Raw genomic sequence first — 19,618 nt, 5'->3', positions numbered from 1 at the left:
CCAAGAGACAGTCCAAAGACAATTTATTGTTCATCACTTCATGTATCAGGGAATCCAATGATTCCTGCAGGTTTTGAAGTTCTGCATCACTCTCAATAGCAATTATTTTTATGGTCATGGTAATATTTGGTAGTCAATTGCTATACACTTAGGGCTAACAGCCATGTTCTTTCAATGGCGGATGTAGCCAAAGATGAAACTACCTAATGTTTCCTGGGTTTTCTCCTTTGTTTCTTTTTCTGTCTCTCTCTGATAGACAAGGTGATTGCAGTATGGTGGCATCTATTGGATTCCTTCTCTATCTGTAGAGACACGAGCAGACCTTCTGCCCCAAGTAGTTAACCTATCTAGTGTCTTCCATGTACCGCTGTTTGGATCTCTCCACATCACCTGGCAATTATCTAAAGATACCAGAGCTGCTCGCACTGGACACTGCTCTTCTGGCAAATTATGGATCCTGTCTGCCAGAGCCAGTGTGTCCTCATTAAAAACCAAAAAATTAATAGCATAAAGGATTAAATTAGAAGTTCTCTAGGATTACCTGTAGTTCTCCCTCTCTTTTGCTTTTGGAGGAGCATCTTGATATCTCTGTTCCTCCTCTCTACTATTGCCTATCCTTAAGGATTGAAGGGTATGCTAATGGTATGTGAAATCTGATTTTTATTGCTTGTGGCATGCCCATAACTGCAAAGGCCTGTGTAAGACCACCTGGGCTGTCTCTTGCTGCTGATACTGAAAAAATGAATCCTGAGAAGGTGTCCAGGACAACATAGATAAAAGACAGATGGCCAAAAGACCTTATAATGGGTTGCATACATCTGCTAAATTTTCCTGGGCCTCAAACCATGAGGATTCTTCCCTGATGGAAGCATAGGAACATGGAAAGGGAAGCAAGCTGTACAGACTTTTACTATGCTCCTAGTTTCCTCCTTTGTTATCCCAAACTTTAGACATAAAGCCTGTGCAGTGTGATGATATTTACAATGAGATTCTTGGACAGCTTGAAATAGAGAAGCAACTTTTCATTTTGGTCATCATTTCTATAGTCTTTTGGAGCTCCAAGTTATCTTTTTTCTTACCTCTAATTTTCAACATCTCTTTCTTTGTGTTTGTTTTGTGTTTACTTATTTGTTGATTTTTTTGTATAGTGCCATTTTATAAACACATGTTTGTGTCTGTTTGTCTATTTTCTTTGGCCATCCTATTTAGAAGACAGCACAATTCTTTTATTTCTAGTTTCTTAAGCACTTTGTTAATTCTATTTTTTCTTTTAAAAATATTTCTGTTGTATTTGACTAAATATGAGAGGAACATTAAATTTTCTTCCACTTGTCTGATATAGCTTTTTTCCAAATTTTAATGGTTTTCTGTTCCTCTTTTTATTTAAATATAGTACTTAATCTCTTCAGTTTTTAAAATTGAAAATATTTTTTGCTTAATCTCTTTTAATCCAATCCTAGTCTTATAAGTATTATTTTATTTTTCTGTAAGCCCTTTCTTTATATTTGCCATCTCCTTCCCTAGTTTTGGAGTTTTATTTAATTTATTAGTTGCTTTTTCTTTTTTCCTTTCACTTAGTTATTGAGTTATTGCTCTTTTTTCTCTTTGTTAAGTAGCTAATTACAGTTTTCCTTTTCCTCTCCTTCAATAAAAAAATTGTTTTACTTTGTTTTTTCTTAATTCCCTTATCTTTATGTTTATCATAAATTTTTATTCTTTGATTTAGTTTTTATAATCTTTTTTATTCTGTTTCTTATGAAATTAAAGCTTACAAAGTATTCCTTTTGAGTCCCTTTTTCTAAACGATTTTTACATTATTGCTTTGTAGATGTTCTTTTTAATATGTTTTCTTTTCCCTTACTTTTAGAAGTATCAGTTTCTGTTGAAAAGAGAGAGAAGATAGTAGTATCAATTCCTGTGACAAAGAAGATATTGCCCTATGGTATAGATTTCCCTTATCTGGGTCCAACTCCCTCTCCTCTTCATGATCCTTTTCTTTCTCAAATGCCATGCAGTCTCCTCTGTATCCATGTTTTCCATTCTTTTGGATGTCAGTGACCCCTAAAACCTTTGATTCTCCTGCTCTTGAGGAAAGATGTTTTCCATAGAATCACAACATTCTCCCAGAAGTAGTATATTCTCTGAGCACCAAATCCCTAAAGATTATACATACTGAATGTTCTCATCTCTTATTATAGAATATTTCTCTCCCTATAGTATAGCTCTTAAGTGAGTCATATTTCCACCATTGCCTTGAAATTTTTATCCTTTGTTTTCTCCTGTTTCAGGTTCTCCCTTTGCCTATATACCCATTTTCCTACCAACTCCTCTTCTTCCTGAAAAATACCAGAATTATTTTCCTTTCATTCCTTAATGCTGGCCTAGTTAGGATACATTATCCATCCTCCTTTATTATCTACATCCCCTTCTTGAAGGAACACTCATATTCTGAAGGTGTAGACACACACAAACAATAGTGATTTAACTTTGGAGAGTAGAGGGAAAGAAATAAACTTTCAGGCCTATTCCTCCATTGTCGTGTGTCCTGTTTCTTCAAAATATACTTTCAATTTAATCTTCTTTTGTGATTTTGGAAAGAAAATCTCAATGTTCTTTCTCTTTAAATTCTTTTAAAAAATCAACACTGTATTTTTTTCTTTTTTAGTTATCTCCAGATATAGGGTAATTTATTTTGTTATCGTTAAGTTTCCTTAGTAGCTATATTTATTTATATTTCTGTGTTTCTGTGGTCAGGGGAATTTGTAAATCAAAATTAAATCATATGAAAGAATATTCCTGATTACTAACAAAAAGGGAAATGCAAATAGAAACAATTCATTATTGTCATAGAGACTGATATAAGCACCCATGTATTTTATCAATTTCCTAAGATTCATTATGTCCCTTACTTCAATGACCTTCCCTCCTAAACATTTCATAAAAAGTAGTCTATCCTTATTGATCTATTGGGATTACCCACCTATCATAATAATTTGACTTGAAGATCAAATAATCCTTTATTTGTAAGTGGGGCAGGGACTTTGGGGAATACCTTGAACTGGAGTGGGGCTAAAGATTCCTTCTTGACCTGATTCTGGAGGTTGTGGTGCTGTTTTATTCTTTTTTCAGACTCACGATACTCATTTGTTTTTTGTCTTCATTCATCTTTAAAAAAAAAAAAATCAACTCCATGTTTCAAGAGCAAAACCACTGTTATCACCCTCTGTTCACATCTCAGCACCATTTTTTACTTATTACTACCTTTCTCAGAGTGGCAATTATTGTGAATAATTGTATTTGCCCAAATTGCTATTGTGCCTATCCCAGTCTCTTTCTCACATTTTACCACTTGATGATGTGAAGTCTTCTGAAGATGAAGGGCAATGACTTTCTCCTTCCTTCCTATATCTATCTATCAACTTAATTTTAAAATTAAAGTTTATTTTCAGGTCCATCTTCCTAGAAGGACCTCTCCCATGTCTTAGCCCCTTAATTAAGAAAGCAAGAAAAACAAAATTTCTGTTATAAACATGTATAGACAAGAAAAACAAACTACTACATTAGACATTTGTCCACAATATGGCCCAATCTATAACCTGGTTCTTTCAAGATATTTCTCTTTTCTTTTCTCTTTTCTTTTCTTTCTTTTTGATAGGGTTTTTTTTTTTTCTTCTAGTAAATTTATTTATTTATTTTTAAAATACATATTGCTTTATAAATCATGTTGAGAGTGAAAACTCAGAGCAAAAGGAAAAAAACCATGGGAGAGATTTAAAAAAACAGAAAAAAAGAAGTGAACATAATATGTATTAATTTACATTTAGTCTCCTTTTTTCTATATGAAAATGACAGTTTCTGTCCAAAGTTTATTGGGATTGTTTTAGATTGCTGAACCATTGAGAAGAACCAAATCTTTCATAGTTGATCATCATACATTCTTGCTGTTTTGTGTACAATGTACTCCTGCTTCTGCTTATTTTGCTCAGCATCAGTTTGTGTAAATCTTTCTAGGCCTTTCTAAAATCAGCTTGTTCATCATGTCTTATAGAACAATAATATTCCATTTCCTTCATATACTACAACTTTCATTCTCCAATTGAATGGCATCTACTCATTTTCCAATTCTTTGCTACCACAAAAAAGAGCTGCTACAAACATTTTGCACATATAGGTCCTTTCCCCTCCTATATGATTTACTTGGGATACAGACCCAGTAATGGCACTGCTAGGTCAAGGGTTATGTACAGTTTTATAAACCTTTGGGCAAAGTTCTAAATTGCTCTCCAGAATGATCATTTTACAACTTCACCAACAATGCAGTAGTTTTCTCACATCCACTCCAACATTTATTATTTTCTTTTCCTGTCATCTTAGACAATCTGAAATGTGTGAGGTGGTATCTCAAAGTTGTTCTGTTAGGATCTTTCAAGAAGGTGAATAGCAGTTTCAATTAAAAAAGAATTATTCTATTAAAATAACAGAATGGAAAAAAGAATAAAAGAAAAGGAAAATAAAACAAAACAACTTTTTTTTTCTTCATTTGTAGTTCATTTCAGAAAACATGTCTATTTTTTTTGCTTTTTTTTGGGGGGGTGGGGCAAGGCAATTGAGGTTAAGTGACTTGCCCAGGGTCACACAGCTAAGAAGTTTTAAGTAACTGAAGCCAGTTTTGAACTCAGCCTTCTGACTCCAGGACCAGTGGTGTATCCACTGCACCATTGAGCTACTCCACAAATTTCATCTTGAGTATTCTGAAATTGGTCATTGTTTTGATGAGACTCTCTGTAAGTCTTTTAAAGTTGTTTGTTTTTATAATATGCTTCTTATTGCATAAAGTGTTCTGCTGATTCTACTGAATTCACTTTACAGTAGTTCAAAGAAGTCTCCCCATGATTTTATGAAACCATTCACTTCATCTTTTCTTATGGCACAATATTATTTCATCACTATATATATGTTACTATGTTTTCAGTCATTCTGAACTCCCTTGGTTTATAATTTCTTTGCCCCTGAAAAAAAAAGTTACTATAAATATTCTTGTACAATATGGACTATTTTCCTCTTATTTTAATTTCTTTAGGTAATAGACCTAATAATTATCACTGGGTGAAAAGATATATGCAGTTTTATAGCCTTTTGGATAGATTTCCAAATTGCTTTGTAGAATGGCTGAACCAGCTCACATCTCTCTCATCATTACATTAATTAATCTATTTTCTCTCCTACTGCTTCTCTAGAATTTGTCCTTTTTTTGGGTCAACTTTGCCAGGCTAATAGAGGTGGTCCTTCAGAGTTGTTTCAATTTGAATTTCTCTAATTATCAGTGATTTAGAATATTTTTAATGTGGCTGACAGCTTAAATTTCTTCCTCTAAAAATTGCTTATTTATATCTTTTGGCCATTTATATATTCAAAAATAGCTTTAATTCTGATAAATTTGAATCTATTCCCTATTTATCCAAGAAGTAAAAACTTTATCAGATGAAAGTTGCTACAAAATATTTTTTTCTTTAATTCCTGCTTTATTTTTAATTTTAGCTTGATTAGTTTTGTTTGTGCAACTCTCATCTAATCAAAATTATTGCTTTTTGTCATTGATTTAAACTTCTCTATTATTTGGTGATTCCCCTGACCATATATTTAACTTTGCTCCTCAAATTTGTTTATGATATCATATTTTCTATCTAAATCATGTATTTTTAAAAACCTTGTTTGTCTTCATTTACAAAAGGAGATGTTGACTTCTGCCTATTGTCTGCTAAATCGTTTTCCAATTTCCCAGAAGTTTTTGTCAACTAGTTAGTTCTTGCTAAATATCTTGGATTTTAAATTTTATCTTATACTAGGCTGCTGTGCATCTTTCTCATTTTTTCTCCATTAATTCCCTGGATAGTTTTGATCTTTTGTAGGTTTTTTTTTTTGCCATTATTTTTTCTAATTCTACAAAATAATATTTTGGTAACTTGATTGATATGGCATTGAATAAGTAAATAAATTTAATTTTAAATTAAATTAAATTGATTTTCATTTTTATTTTATAGACTCATCTTAACCCTGAGAAATTGATATTACTTTAGTTACTTAGATATGCATTTAATTGAGTTTTTAAATTGTATTCATATAGTTCCTGTGAATATTTTGTCAGATAATTATTTTCTAGTTATTTTAAATTTATTTTTTCTGTCTATTCCAGCTAGAATTTTCTGTTGTAATATGCAAAAATAGTGATAATTTATGTTAGCTTATTTTATACTCTGCAACTTTGTTAATTATTTCAATTAGCTTTTAAATGGACTTTCTAGAGTACTACAGTAAAACATCATATTATCTGCACAAATAATTACTGCTCTCCTCTTTGACTCTTTGACTTTTTTATTCTTGTCTTGCTGCTATAGCTAACACTATAGCACTATATTGAACAGTAATGGTGAAAATTGTTTTTGTTTTTACTTTTTTAAAAATGGAATTTGAAAAAGAATCACATATTTCTTATACTTTTTTCTGTTTTAATACCTGTATTACTGTTAAGATGTTCAAATTCAGGCAAAATGTATTGAACAGGTAGAAAACTGGAAGTGAATGATTGTTCAGAGAAGATTTGCAATTCAAAGGATTGAAAAAAAGCAACTGCCATAGTGCTTTAAACATCATTCAGAAAGAACTAATATCAACTATAAAATGCACAAGCAAGTGATTTGTATTCAACTTACATGTGCAGAAACTAACTAGATATAAATTACTAACCTGTTGAGGCAAAGCTGAACACAAAATTAATTTACCTAGAATATAATATTCTTTTCAAAGGTATTGCTAAAAGTAAATTATAATTAAGTTTAAAACTTCACAGAGAGGAGCTGCAACTCAGTGTTGCAAATGACATAAAAAATGTACAAAAAACACTTCCTCTAAATATAATAGAAAATTTTAATTACCATACCCTATCACAAGGTTCATTGAATAGGAAAAGGCATATTACATCCACAGTGTTAAGATGGGATCTTTAGCTGTTTTATAATACTGTTACATGCCAAACATTTCGGGAGACAGATATTTTCAGAAATAGATTGAATCACTAAAGAGAGGTAATAAATAGAAGTAAAGATTTGTTTAAGGTTCATTTTGTTTCCCATTTAAAACTTTTAAAAGGTATTGAAAAGATAATACTGAGTTTAATTATTTAATAAATACAAGTTCAGAAATGATTCAAGAAATCAATTAAAATATTAAAGATGAGTCTTTATATATAAGTCCCTAAGAATTTAAAAAGCTACAAAAGTCTCACTAATAAAGAATCTATTTTAACTTATAGTAAACAAACTAAGCATTCTTGGTGAAGGTCTTTGGATTTTAAAGACCAAGGCCCTTATGGACTTAATTTGGTATATAGCAACATGCTGTTAGCAAGACAAGTTTACTGACACTTCATTCTTATAACCTTGTCCAAAGCAGAATCTATGTAAATTTCTCAGAGGAAACCTTGTATGGCCATGAGTGAAATTAGCTTTTTCAATGGAATGCAAGTTTTGCAACATTGATCTTGTTTCTCAGTCCAGAATTTCTGTGAACGGTTCATCCACTGCTATTTTACTTTTTGCTGATGTTTCTGTGAATGGGCAGCCCCATTCATGAGCTAAAGCTCTGCCTTTTGTAGCTAAAACCTCCTTTTCTGATTCCAGATTCACTTTAATCCCCACTAGTATGAATGGGAATTTTCATGACTTTTGACTCTGACAGTCTGTTCTCTTATTAGCTTAATATCTTGGAGAGACTGTTGGTTAATCAGGGTAGTTAACTAGGATAAAATCTTGACTATTTTTGTTGTAGAATCCTTCAAGGAAGCAAATTGCTTGGTTCCTATTATGTCTAGGATTTCTAGCACAGAGGAAAAAGAGTCCAATTTGACCTCTTTGAGGTAAAACATCCTAAATACTGTGGTCATTTCTCACTGAGAGTTTCCATGACAAACTAAATTTGCAATAAACTGATATGAATCTCTATTGATGGCCTATTAAGAACCTTTTAAAAAATTTTTAAACTTAGTGCTTTTTACTTAAGGGGTTCAGTGAAGCATGGAACATTCCAGCACTTTGCATGCAGGGGACATCAGTGGAGGGGAGAACCAGTGGCAGGAGTAGTACTCTATCACATCTATATATTCTAACATTTTCAAGTGTTTCCCCAATTGCTAGATAACCACTCAGTTTCCAATTCTTTGCCACCACAAAAAGAGGCGCTACAAATATTTTTGTATACTTTTAAAATGTTTCCTTAGAACTAATATATGGACTTATCCTTAACTTAATTAGAATTTAAACTATCCTCCCTCTAATTTCTCTTCTATTTCTTCCCAATCAATCAATCCTAAGGGCTGGAAATACTAGAAGGAAGCAAAAGACAATTCCTGCCATTCAGCTGCTTACAATCTAATGGGAAGACAACTTGCAAACAAATGTAAACAAAACAAAATGTAGAGGATACACAGGAAAGAATTCACAGAGAGAAGTCACTGGAATTAAGATGAGTTGGGGAAGTCTTCCTGAAGAAGTTGGGATTTTAGTTGGGATTTAAAAGAAGCCAGAGAGGTTAGCAGATAGAGCAGAGGAGGAAGAATATTGCATAAGAAAATCAGAGGGAAAGCCTAGACCTGATAGATCTCCTGTTCAAGGAACCACCAGCTACTTAGTGTTGATGTGGTTAGTGGCAGTGCAGAGAGCAGTGGGAATCCCTTCTGGTTGATGCAGGTCCATTGTGAAAGAATTCACAAACCAGAAAAGTCTGAATAGAGAAAGGGAAGTTTATTGGCATCGAGAAGCCAGTTTTGCTAGGAAGATAGACTTCTGAGTGGCAAGAGGTCCTGACAGAGAAATAACAAAAGGTTATCACTGAGAAGAAGGTCTCTTCATAGCAGGTGGGAGTCCTAGTGATGAAGTCTAGATATGGGGTACCTAAATGAAATTAGGGTTTAATTGAGGTCTAGTGGCAAGTTCGGAGTACAGGGAGTCAAATAGAGCTCCCCTGCAACTCCTTTGAATTTGGCACAAGGATACAGAGTTAAATGAGGTCTAGAAGTGGCACGAGAGTTCCCTGCAAAGAAATTTACAGACCCAAAAAGCTAGATTGATAAAAGAGGTTTATTATGGAGTTTAGAAGTAAGGTTAAAGTATAGTTAAGGAAATAGATAAGGATAACATAGTTATCCTTAAATAGTTAAGGATAATAGATAAGAAACATTTTAAGTCTTTAACACTTAATTATCAATAGGTTTATTTGATGCATTTTCAGATGACTGCAAATACCTGGACATTGGAAACAGGATTCCAGTGGACAGAGATCCCTGGCATGCCAGGATGGCATATTTGGAACCTCTGCAAAAAGAGGATCTTAGTTTGGTTCTTTTATAATAAGAGATTTAGCTAAAGGTGACCACTTAAGTTTGAGCTACTGAGGGTCCCTGGGCTAATCTTAATGAAACCACCTAATTGCCCTGAAGGGTAAGTCTCTGTCAGGAGAGTTTCAGAGTTCACCCCCATGGCTTCCCCTCCACAAGTCGGGGGGGGGAGGGGAGGGGGAAGGAGAGGGAGAAGGGGAGAGGGATTAGGGTTCACCCCTGTCAGTGTCACTTAACTGATGATACTGGAGTAGTTTGCCATTTCCTTCTCCAGCTCAATTTATAGATGAGGATCACTGAGATGAACAAGATGAAGTGACTTGTCCAGGGTCAAATATCTGAGATCACATTTGAACTCAGCCTTCCTGACTCTAGGTCTGGCACTCTCTCTTGCAGATCCTAGCTGTCCAAGTACTATGCTAAATGTTTTACAAATATTATTTCATTGCCCTGTGCAGTAGGTACTGCTAATATACCTGTTTCACATTTGAGGAACTAAGGCTTGTGATCCTGGTAAGTGCTTGAGGACAGATTTAACGTCCTGTTTTTCTGATGCTACACACTGTGCTCTAGTTGCCTCTGAGAGTTCTATATTTCATTAAATATCCATTTCCCCGTTATGCATTTTATTCTGTTTTGTAGGGCATTATTCTTGGTTGTAAGTTTTTATGTTGTCTTTTAGAATATTCTATTCTTATTCTTTTAACTTTGCAATACAAGGTGCTAAATCTTGCATTACTCTGATAAATGGTTACTTCTGAAGTACTATCCCTATATTTAAACAAACTCTTGCCTAACCCTGGAAGCTTAGATAACTTAAAGTACAGGGAAACTTCTGGGGCCTGAAAGGAAAATTGCTGTTTCACCATAGCTCCATGACTTAACTCATCTGTCCTCAAGGACATAGCCCCATGCAAAAAAGCCTCTGATATGTATCCATCCCTCTTAGAAGGCATCTCAAACTTCCCTACAGGCATACTTGTCCCCATTGCAGAAACTCCCCCTTCTTTTAGGCCTCAAGCGGCTATTTTTCAATCAACCTCCTCCTTTGTTAGCTTACTGGAGCATCTAGGGTAGTGGGAGGCTTAAGGGCATTCTGGTAATACCTTGATAAAGAACTAAAGACTTACTTTTTGCTTCTGTACCACTATTGCTTATGGTGATAAGGACCGTCCTCCTCCTAGTTCTTGCTCTTTATAAGCTTAGAAGCTTCCTCCATTAAGACCTGTTGGAATCCTTGTAAGCTTGCTTGCAAATCAATATCCCAATAATAATAAATCTCCAAATCAAATTCTGTTGGTTCTTATCTCATATCTGCATTGGCACAATACTTTTTTCTTGTTATAGAAGCTCTGGATTTTAGTTATCAATTCTTGGGAGTTTTCCTTTTATGATTTATTTCAGGAATTAATAAGTAGGATCTTCCTCCCCTCCCCCCCTTTGTCCACTAGTTGTAATAAATGTTAGAAGTTTTAATTTATGATTTCAGGATTTTTTGTCATTGTTTTTGATGAGCTGATGATTCTTAGATTATTTCTATTTGACCTATTTTCCAAATCAGTTTTTGTTTTTGAAGGAAATATTTTAAATTTACTTCTGTTTTTTCCCCTGAACCTTTTTTTAATTTTAATATTTCTCATTATCTCATGGCTTAACTCATTTTCTGAAGTCTTGATATCAAGAACATTATAATTTGGTAGGAGTGGCAAGAGATATAAAAATAAAAAAGGAAATTGGCATATAAAAAGGAATAGGAAGATGATAAGCACTGTATTCTGCTTTGATCTGGAATTATCTAGAGTGTTGTTTTATATTCTAGGCACCACAGTATATGAAGGACATATAGTATGGCAAAAAAAACCTTGAGTATATGTCATAAGAGAATAGGTTGATAGAACTGAGAATGTTTAACCAGAGGAATAGAAGTCAGGGCCCATGTGACAACTGCCTTCTATTATTTGATGGTTATCTCCATCAGGCATTAACAAAAGCAGTGGATCAAAGCTCCAAAGAAACAAATGGGTTTGGCATCAAGAAAACAGTTACAGTTACCTGAAAAAAATAGTTTCTATCTTGAGTTGTTGAATTTTCCCTCCTTGAAGATCTTGGATTAGAGACTGGAGGACCACTTGTCAGATTTGTTAAAGTAAGTTCCTTTAAAATGTAGGATGAATGAAACAGTCCTTGATATTCCTTTTGATTTAAATTTCTGTGATTCTTTGAAGTACAGAAAGCGTATTAGAAAAATGCTGATTAGGAAGTTATAAGAATCATTCATATAAGAAGACCTTTCCATATGCTGTAAGAACTTAACATTTGGTCAGATGGATTACAAACACAAAAACATAGCTAATAATCTGACATTCTATGTAGAAGTGCATGACACAAAATAAGTGCTGCAAAAGAGTAGAAGAGAAAGAGATCTCTCTCGGTAGAGTATATTTCAATAGAAATATTCTAGTAAATCTATTATCTTATTGTTGAAGTTGGGAAAGGGAACCCCAAAAGTTTGGGGTCATAGACCCATGTCACAAGTTGTCGCAAAAGAATTTGCAGGCTTGAACCCATCCTTAGCCAGGGGGCAAAGTTTATTGTAATGCTATCATAAGCAGACTGAATTCTAAAAGAATCTAGTAGAGAAACTGAAGTAGAGAGATACATCTATCCAGCTTTCTATCATTGACATGCTAATTCTATGGCTCAGTAGTGGTCTCTGGAATTTGGTTATCACTGAAAAGATTATCACTATTGTCTCAGGAGTTTGGTCTGTGGGATTATCCTGAGGCCAGAAGCTGACAGTCAGCAATGAATCGAGGAGTGGTCTATTCAGAATCAGACAGATTGTGTTTTTAGATTGGGAGTATGGGAAGTCCCTGAGGCAGACTCCAAAGCCAGAAGATTTAAAATTACTTATTGTTAGAACAGAAACCCCTCCCCACCAAATCAGGGGACCATAAAATCATATTACATTATTTTCTCCTCTCAAGCAGTCATCCCCCAAATTCATCTGGGACAAAGGGACAGAGGTCTCATCTTCTGGAGCTGCTTCAAGCTGATAAGGGGCATAGAGCTGTCCTTTTGCTTAGTGGGGTCTAGATGGAGGGGGAGGCAAGATGGTAGCAGCAGCATTCAGAGGATGCTGGGTGTCAGATTCAGTCAATGGTATTTAGGGTGAATAAATAGTTGGAGGTTCATAGCTTGGAACCTGGAGGAAACAAATCTCACAGCCAAAAATTAACCTGCATCAGGTTACAAAATCAGGAGCCAAATATGAGCAAAAAAAATAATTTAAAATGGAGTTAATAGGGACAATAGCCAGGAATACCACCCAGAGGAAGGCGGGGGTGAAGATGATCACGAATGTCTTTCATCCAAATAGTTTTTCCTAAGATAAATACCAAAGTATGTTTTCCCCAAATCCCCAAGTTTGTTTCCTTGAAGGGGTGGAAACAGTATTAGAAGCAATAGCAGTTTACACAGTGAAAGGAGCACTTCATATGACCTAGAGTGCAAGAATCATAATATTTAAAAGATGTTAAGCATTGATAGAGAGGATGACATGCAGACTAGAGATAATTAATCTTAAATGGATTTGATCTTCTTTAGAAAAAAACCTCTGCACCTTTTCAGTCTTACAAGGGAAGGCTTTTACCCAATTAGTAAAGGTGACAACAAAAACTAAAAAAGCAGTTTGAAGTCCCTGAGAGGGGAAATATGTCTAATTGTTTCTCCTAGCTTGTGACCAGTGAAAATAGGTTCCCCAAAGGATTGAAGAGCATTTTTTTTTTTTTCAAATAAGTAGCTTGGTGTAGGCCATGGAGAAGTTTCCACTGGCTGACTTTGAGATTTGGAATGTTAGTTCTCAGTAGTTAGTTCTTTTGAAGAAGCTTCAAGGAAGGTGGTATAGAAGCATTATGAACGAGTATGGCAGGATAATTTTGGAGTGGATATCCTACAATTATTATGTGCGTAAGGGATCCTTTCTGATAAGAAAACAGGGGATAGTCAGTTAAAGTTATTCCACCCACCCCCTGGGTAGGTAGCTAGTACAAATGGGGTGCCATGGGAGCAGGGAATGGTGACATTTGGGAATGGGGCCTTTGCAAATAATGTATCATGTTGCATATGTGGGCTGCCTTGAAGATATTGAGGGTATTGCCCAATAATCCTGAATGCCCCATTGGCCATGAAGTTCTCTAGCCTGACTAAAGTCTAAGGAGTTATCTCCCCATTGGCAGGGACCAACAGACTGACATAAAGAGAAGGGAGAGAAAATACTAAGAGCAAAGCTCTCATCCTTGGAGTTGTTACACCTGGAAAAAGTAGAAAATAATAAAGAAAAAAGAGAAACAAAGAAAAGAGAGAGACAAAAAAGAAAGAAAAGAAAAGAGGAAGAGAGAGAGAGAGAGAGAGAGAGAGAGAGAGAGAGAGAGAGAGAGAGAGAGAGAGAATGCACTAATTTTAAGTGCCTCACCTTACCTTTTGAATTATTTGAGGAATGAAGGCTGGGCCATAGTCACTCTGTAAAGAGCAGGGCAGGCCAGAAAGAGGTTCCCACTATTTTGCCTCTGGAATTAGAAGCTGGCCTGTAGGTGTTTGAAACCACCGGGAAGGAGAAAAGGTGTATCCCTTTTCTTCCCAGCAGGGGAAGTAAAGGTGCTATGGTCAGGGGCAAATGGGCTGTCAAGTTCTTAACAGACTGAAAAGACTGTGTGGGCCTTTAGGAGAAGAATCAAACAAACAAACAAAACTTCATAGCCCTGCGTGGGGTAAAGGGTAGGGGGCTGGAATTTTAGGGTTTGTATGGCTGCAGTCAGAGAAGCCTCTCAACTTGGGGCTGCATTTCAAGATATAATCTAACCCATACTGGCCATGTGCATTGGTGGGGGGTTATGTTTCCCTAGATTTTCCCCTTCGAGGGTAAAAAGAAATTATGAGTCTTTATGCAGTGGTTTGCTAAAGAAAGCATCTTTTAAGGTCTAGAATAGAAAATCATTGTGTCCCCTGGAATACTTGCATTGGCTCATGGCTTTTACTGACCATTTGCTCTAATTATAGAAGTTTGCTAAAATAAGAGGAAAAGCAGGGACATAATTATAATAGCATCAAAACAGGTCCTTCAGACCTCAGCCTGTCACATACATGACAGGATTAGGCATCCTGAGTTGGCTATTTTACAACTGATCATACAGTAATAACTCCACCTCATAGCCAGACTCAGGAATAATCAGATGGGAAACTGAGTCAGAAGGATCCCACCTTAAGCAGAGGCTAAGGTCCTCTTCCTAACTCTTGCCCAGATAAGACACCCATCTAGACATTGCAGGAAGGCATTCTCTGAGTAATTTTTGGTATTTCTGTTGGAATGGTGGGCTGCTGATTTAATGATCGGACAATCAAATACAGAACTCAAAAGAATATCAATTACAGGCCCAAGAGATTATATCTCTAATAGCAAATTCTACTAATCACAGCTTAGGGCTACATACACTATTTGCAAGTTTACCAGGACTTAAACCCAGAAGAGTTTTTGTTTAACATGTTTTATCTGTTTAAATTTATCCTGGTGGAAAGGATCAATCATTAAATAGGCTTATAGATTCTTAGTAAATGCCTTCCTTGTTTAGAAACTATAAATTCTATATGGACTTATTTCTCAGGGCTGATGATGCTTACCTTGGTGGTTTCAAGAAAATTGGCAAGCTTACAAATTAAGGAGAGTTGACAGAGATCCCAGGGAAGGGGCTGAGCTTACTGTTGCTCACCCCAACTATTCTTAGTGTTTTCATGGGCTCTGTTGTTTGATACCTCCACCCACTCTGTGAAGGGGGAAAGGAATTCACATCTCATATTCAGAGTTGAACTGATAGGTTTACCATGATGACAATAACTCCAAGCAACAATGAGTTAATATTTTTAGTTAACAATTTTCTTAAGTAGCCAAATAATCTTAGCTGTAGTTTCTATTCCCTTAAATAAGTTTCCCTTTTGTTTTACAGAAGAAAATAAGACAATTCTTTTTTTTTAAATTTTATTTAATAATAACTTTATATTGACAGAATCCATGCCAGGGTAATTTTTTTTACAACATTATCCCTTGCACTCATTTCTGTTCCGATTTTTCCCCTCCCTCCCTCCACCCCCTCCCCTAGATGGCAAGCAGTCCTATATATGTTAGATATGTTACAGTATATCCTAGATACAATATATGTTTGCAGAACTGAACAGTTCTCTTGTTGCACAGGGAGAATTGGATTCAGAAGGTAAAAATAACCCGGGAAGAAAAACAAAAATGCAGATAGTTCACATTCGTTTCCCAGTGTTCTTTCTTTGGGTGTAGCTGCTTCTGTCCATCATTTATCAACTGAAACTGAGTTAGGTCTCTTTGTCAAAGAAATCCACTTCTATCAGAATACATCCTCATACAATATCGTTGTCGAAGTGTATAATGATCTCCTGGTTCTGCTCATTTCACTTAGCATCAGTTCATGTAAATCTCTCCAAGCCTCTCTGTATTCATCCTGCTGGTCATTTCTTACAGAACAATAATATTCCATAGCATTCATATACCACAATTTACCCAGCCATTCTCCAATTGATGGGCATCCATTCATTTTCCAGTTTCTAGCCACTACAAATAGGGCTGTTACAAACATTTTGGCACATACAGGTCCCTTTCCCTTCTTTAGTATTTCTTTGGGATATAAGCCCAATAAAAACACTGCTGGATCAAAGGGTATGCACAATTTGATAACTTTTTGGGCATAATTCCAAATTGCTCTCCAGAATGGTTGGATTCGTTCACAACTCCACCAACATGCATCAGTGTCCCAGTTTTCCCGCATCCCCTCCAACATTCATCATTATTTTTTCCTGTCATCTTAGCCAATCTGACAGGTGTATAGTGGTATCTCAGAGTTGTCTTAATTTGCATTTCTCTGATCAATAATGATTTGGAACACTCTTTCATATGAGTGGTAATAGTTTCAATTTCATCCTCTGAAAATTGTCTATTCATATCCTTTGACCATTTATCAATTGGAGAATGGTTTGATTTCTTATAAATTTGAGTCAGTTCTCTATATATTTTGGAAATGAGGCCTTTATCAGAACCTTTAACTGTGAAGATGTTTTCCCAGTTTGTTGCTTCCCTTCTAATCTTGTTTGCATTAGTTTTGTTTGTACAAAGGCTTTTTAATTTGATGTAATTAAAATTTTCTATTTTGTAGACAATTCTTAAAAGTGAGATAGAACAGATTTTAAAATTGACTTAATTTTAGTTAATGAACCTAGACAAAATGAATTGCAATTTCTTTATTTTTAAATTCACAAAAATCATTTCTCTTGTGAGCCAGGAGAAGTATTAAAGTGCCAGTTTTTACTGAAAGGACCTTCAGAAGTCTGACTCTAGATAATTAGAGTTTTTAAAATAGTGACAAACTGCTTTTTTGTTTTCCTAAAGTTCCAAAACTCTTCAGTTTACACTATGAGTACAAATAGATCCCTTTAGTGGGCTTTCCTTTAAAATTGCTTTTACTATCAACTCTCAAACAAATTTCCAAATTACTTTACACACACATTGAAATCATTTATCTGTTGGTCACATTAAAAAAGCCATAAAGTTATCAAATATGAAGAAATTATATGCAATAAAGCAGTTAACATTCATTTAGCATTTTTAATGATAAGCACTTTTATAATTATGTGATTTTCACAACATCTATTATTTCTCTTGACAAATCAGAAAACTGGGCAAGGATAAAATAATTTGCCATAAATTACATATTAATACATATCCACAATTGAGACAGAGAATGGTGATCTTATGAAATATGAAAGTCAGAGGCTGACTTGATTTCTGGGTGCTGCCAAGGGTACTTGAGTTCCTCCCAGGCAGTTCCTGGATAGAACCTGCTGAAAGCTGGGGTGACTGGTGCCAGGATATCCCTTTGATGATCATTTCAGGTGCCAGGGCTCAGGGAATGCTGACCATGGAACCTGACTTCTACAACATCCCCATTCCCCTTTAAGCTGGGTTAGGGAGGTATTTGAGCAAAGTTATGTGGGGTCCCCATGACTTTGCTTCCCTTATTTCAACAGATGAGGCAGAATTTGAGTTTTAATCTGATATGAGATGAAAGAGGTTAGCATACAGAGAGACTTGGGCTATATTGATCTTGTTAGCAATTTCCACAACTGGCTATATTGATCTTGTTAGCAATTCCCACAACTGAAATACACCCAGGAACACTGTGGGGAATGGAGGGAAGTAGAGAGGGTCCCTTAATACCTTCTGGGGTGCTTTCCCAAAGGGACAGAGGAGCATTCCAGACAAAATAGGCATCAAGGAAGGTTAGCAAAAAGTTGCTATTTACCTGCTTTGTTTTTTCCTTTTCTTTTAGAATGGGGTAATTTATCCCCAGTGTTTCAGGAATTTTTCTTGCAAGTTGACTGATTGCCAAACTTCTTAATCATTGCTTTCAAAATTTTGAGAATCTAAGATGTTATTTTAGTTTTAATTAGCTAGCTTTTTTGCGTAGCCCCCAGCTTGGCCAGAGCTAAAGTCCACAGAAAAAAAGTTAGGTTTTTAAAGAAATTTTCCCAGCATTCTGACTACAACATAGAAGTTTATTTATTTAATTTTTTTTTCCTTGCTGGTTGCACTTAAATCTTTCCAAGTAACAAAATCTAGCTCACAGGACAAATATGACACAGACATTCTGCACAGAGACACAGGCACAGACAAAATGACACAAAAGAGGACTGTCAAATCTTGGCCAAAAGCTGTAAAATTTTACCAAAAATTATCCTATAGCACTTCTGTCTTCTTTGGCATCCTTGAGAAGGTGAAAGGGTGACAGAGGTTCCCTAAGAACTTTGCTAAAAATTGCAAGAATTTTCCAGTTTAGGCATGCCCAGTCAAGGAAAATTTGCTGCGTGTGGAGCTCATGATGACTCAGATAAGCCTTCTCCCAGTGACTTGGGATGTCCTGCTATAACATTGTAGGAGAAAAAAATGAGAGCCTTGCCTCGACAAGGAGGAAATCAAGCCAGAGGAGGTTCCTTTGTTACTAAATGTTGAGTTTGGGAAGGGGACCCCAAAAGTTTGGGATCATAGACTGGTGTCCCAAGGTATCTCAAAAAAATTTGCAGGCTTGAACCCATCTCCTTAGCCAAGGGCCAAAATTTATTGTAATTGTAACACAATTACAAGTGGATTGAATTCTAAGAGAATTCAGCAGAGAAATGAAGCAAGGAAACACATTTATCCAGCTTTCTATCATTGACATGCTAATTCTACAGCTCAGTAGTGGTTTTTGGAATTTGGTTATCACGGTAAAGATTATCACTATTGTCTCAGGAGTTTGGTCTGTGGGACTATCCCAGGCCACAAGCTGTCTAAATAAACAATAATTTGAGAACAACAATAAATTGAGAAGTGGTCTATTCAGAATCAAACAGATTATTGTTCTTAGATTGGGAGTGTGGGAAGTCCCTGAGGCAGACACCAAGGTCAGAAGATTTAGGATTATTGATTTATTGTTAGAACAGAAACCCCTCCCCTAAAATCAGGGAGACCACAAAATCATATTACATCATTATTAGTATGGATTCTCCCACTAAAGAGTTTGGTTATTATCTATCCCAAAGCTTCTTAAATTGTGGCTTGTAACCCCATATGGTGTCATATAACTGAATTTGGGGGTTACAAAATTACAATTTTTTTATTAGCAAATATTTGATTTATATACTTATTTTGTATGAGACAGTTATTAAGAATCCCTTTTAAATCATCTGCAGATTCTAGGAGTGAAAGAATTCATTCATTCCTCAATATTAGTTGCAACTAATATTCAGTTGCAAAATGAAAGTTTATTGTTAGATAGAAATCAGTTTAACCAGAGACTGACTTCTATAGTGGCAGATCTATGGAAAATGGAGTTTTGCACTTGAGAATGCAGTTCTCAGTGGACAGAAAGTCGTGGCAGCTGAGTAAGCCACTGAGGTCCATCTGCAAAAGACCTTAGTTGATGGAAGCTCATTATATTGATGTCTTGGTGGGGGTTGGGAAACTTGAGCAGATCAGAATCCGGGGGATGCTGAGTGGCCCAGGTAAGTCAGAATGGGGGCTGGGACAAAGTCCAGATCTCCTATTGGAATTCAAAGGGATGCTTTTGACCATCTTCAGGAATCTTCCAATCCCTCTTAACTCCAGTGCTTTCCCCTGCT

At 35.6% G+C, this 19,618-nt stretch overlaps 1 protein-coding gene across 1 annotated transcript in view; it reads left to right on the top strand.

Annotated features, from left to right (window-relative positions):
* The window catches only part of TMEM117 (transmembrane protein 117), a 146,629-nt gene that overhangs the window by 40,317 nt on the left and 86,694 nt on the right, over positions 1-19,618 (top strand). The gene's annotated exons all lie outside the window — the stretch shown is intronic.

The sequence above is a fragment of the Antechinus flavipes genome, chromosome 5 (assembly GCF_016432865.1).
Source record: "Antechinus flavipes isolate AdamAnt ecotype Samford, QLD, Australia chromosome 5, AdamAnt_v2, whole genome shotgun sequence".
Taxonomy (NCBI): Eukaryota; Metazoa; Chordata; class Mammalia; order Dasyuromorphia; family Dasyuridae; genus Antechinus; species Antechinus flavipes.
This window is presented reverse-complemented; position numbering and strand designations above follow the sequence as displayed.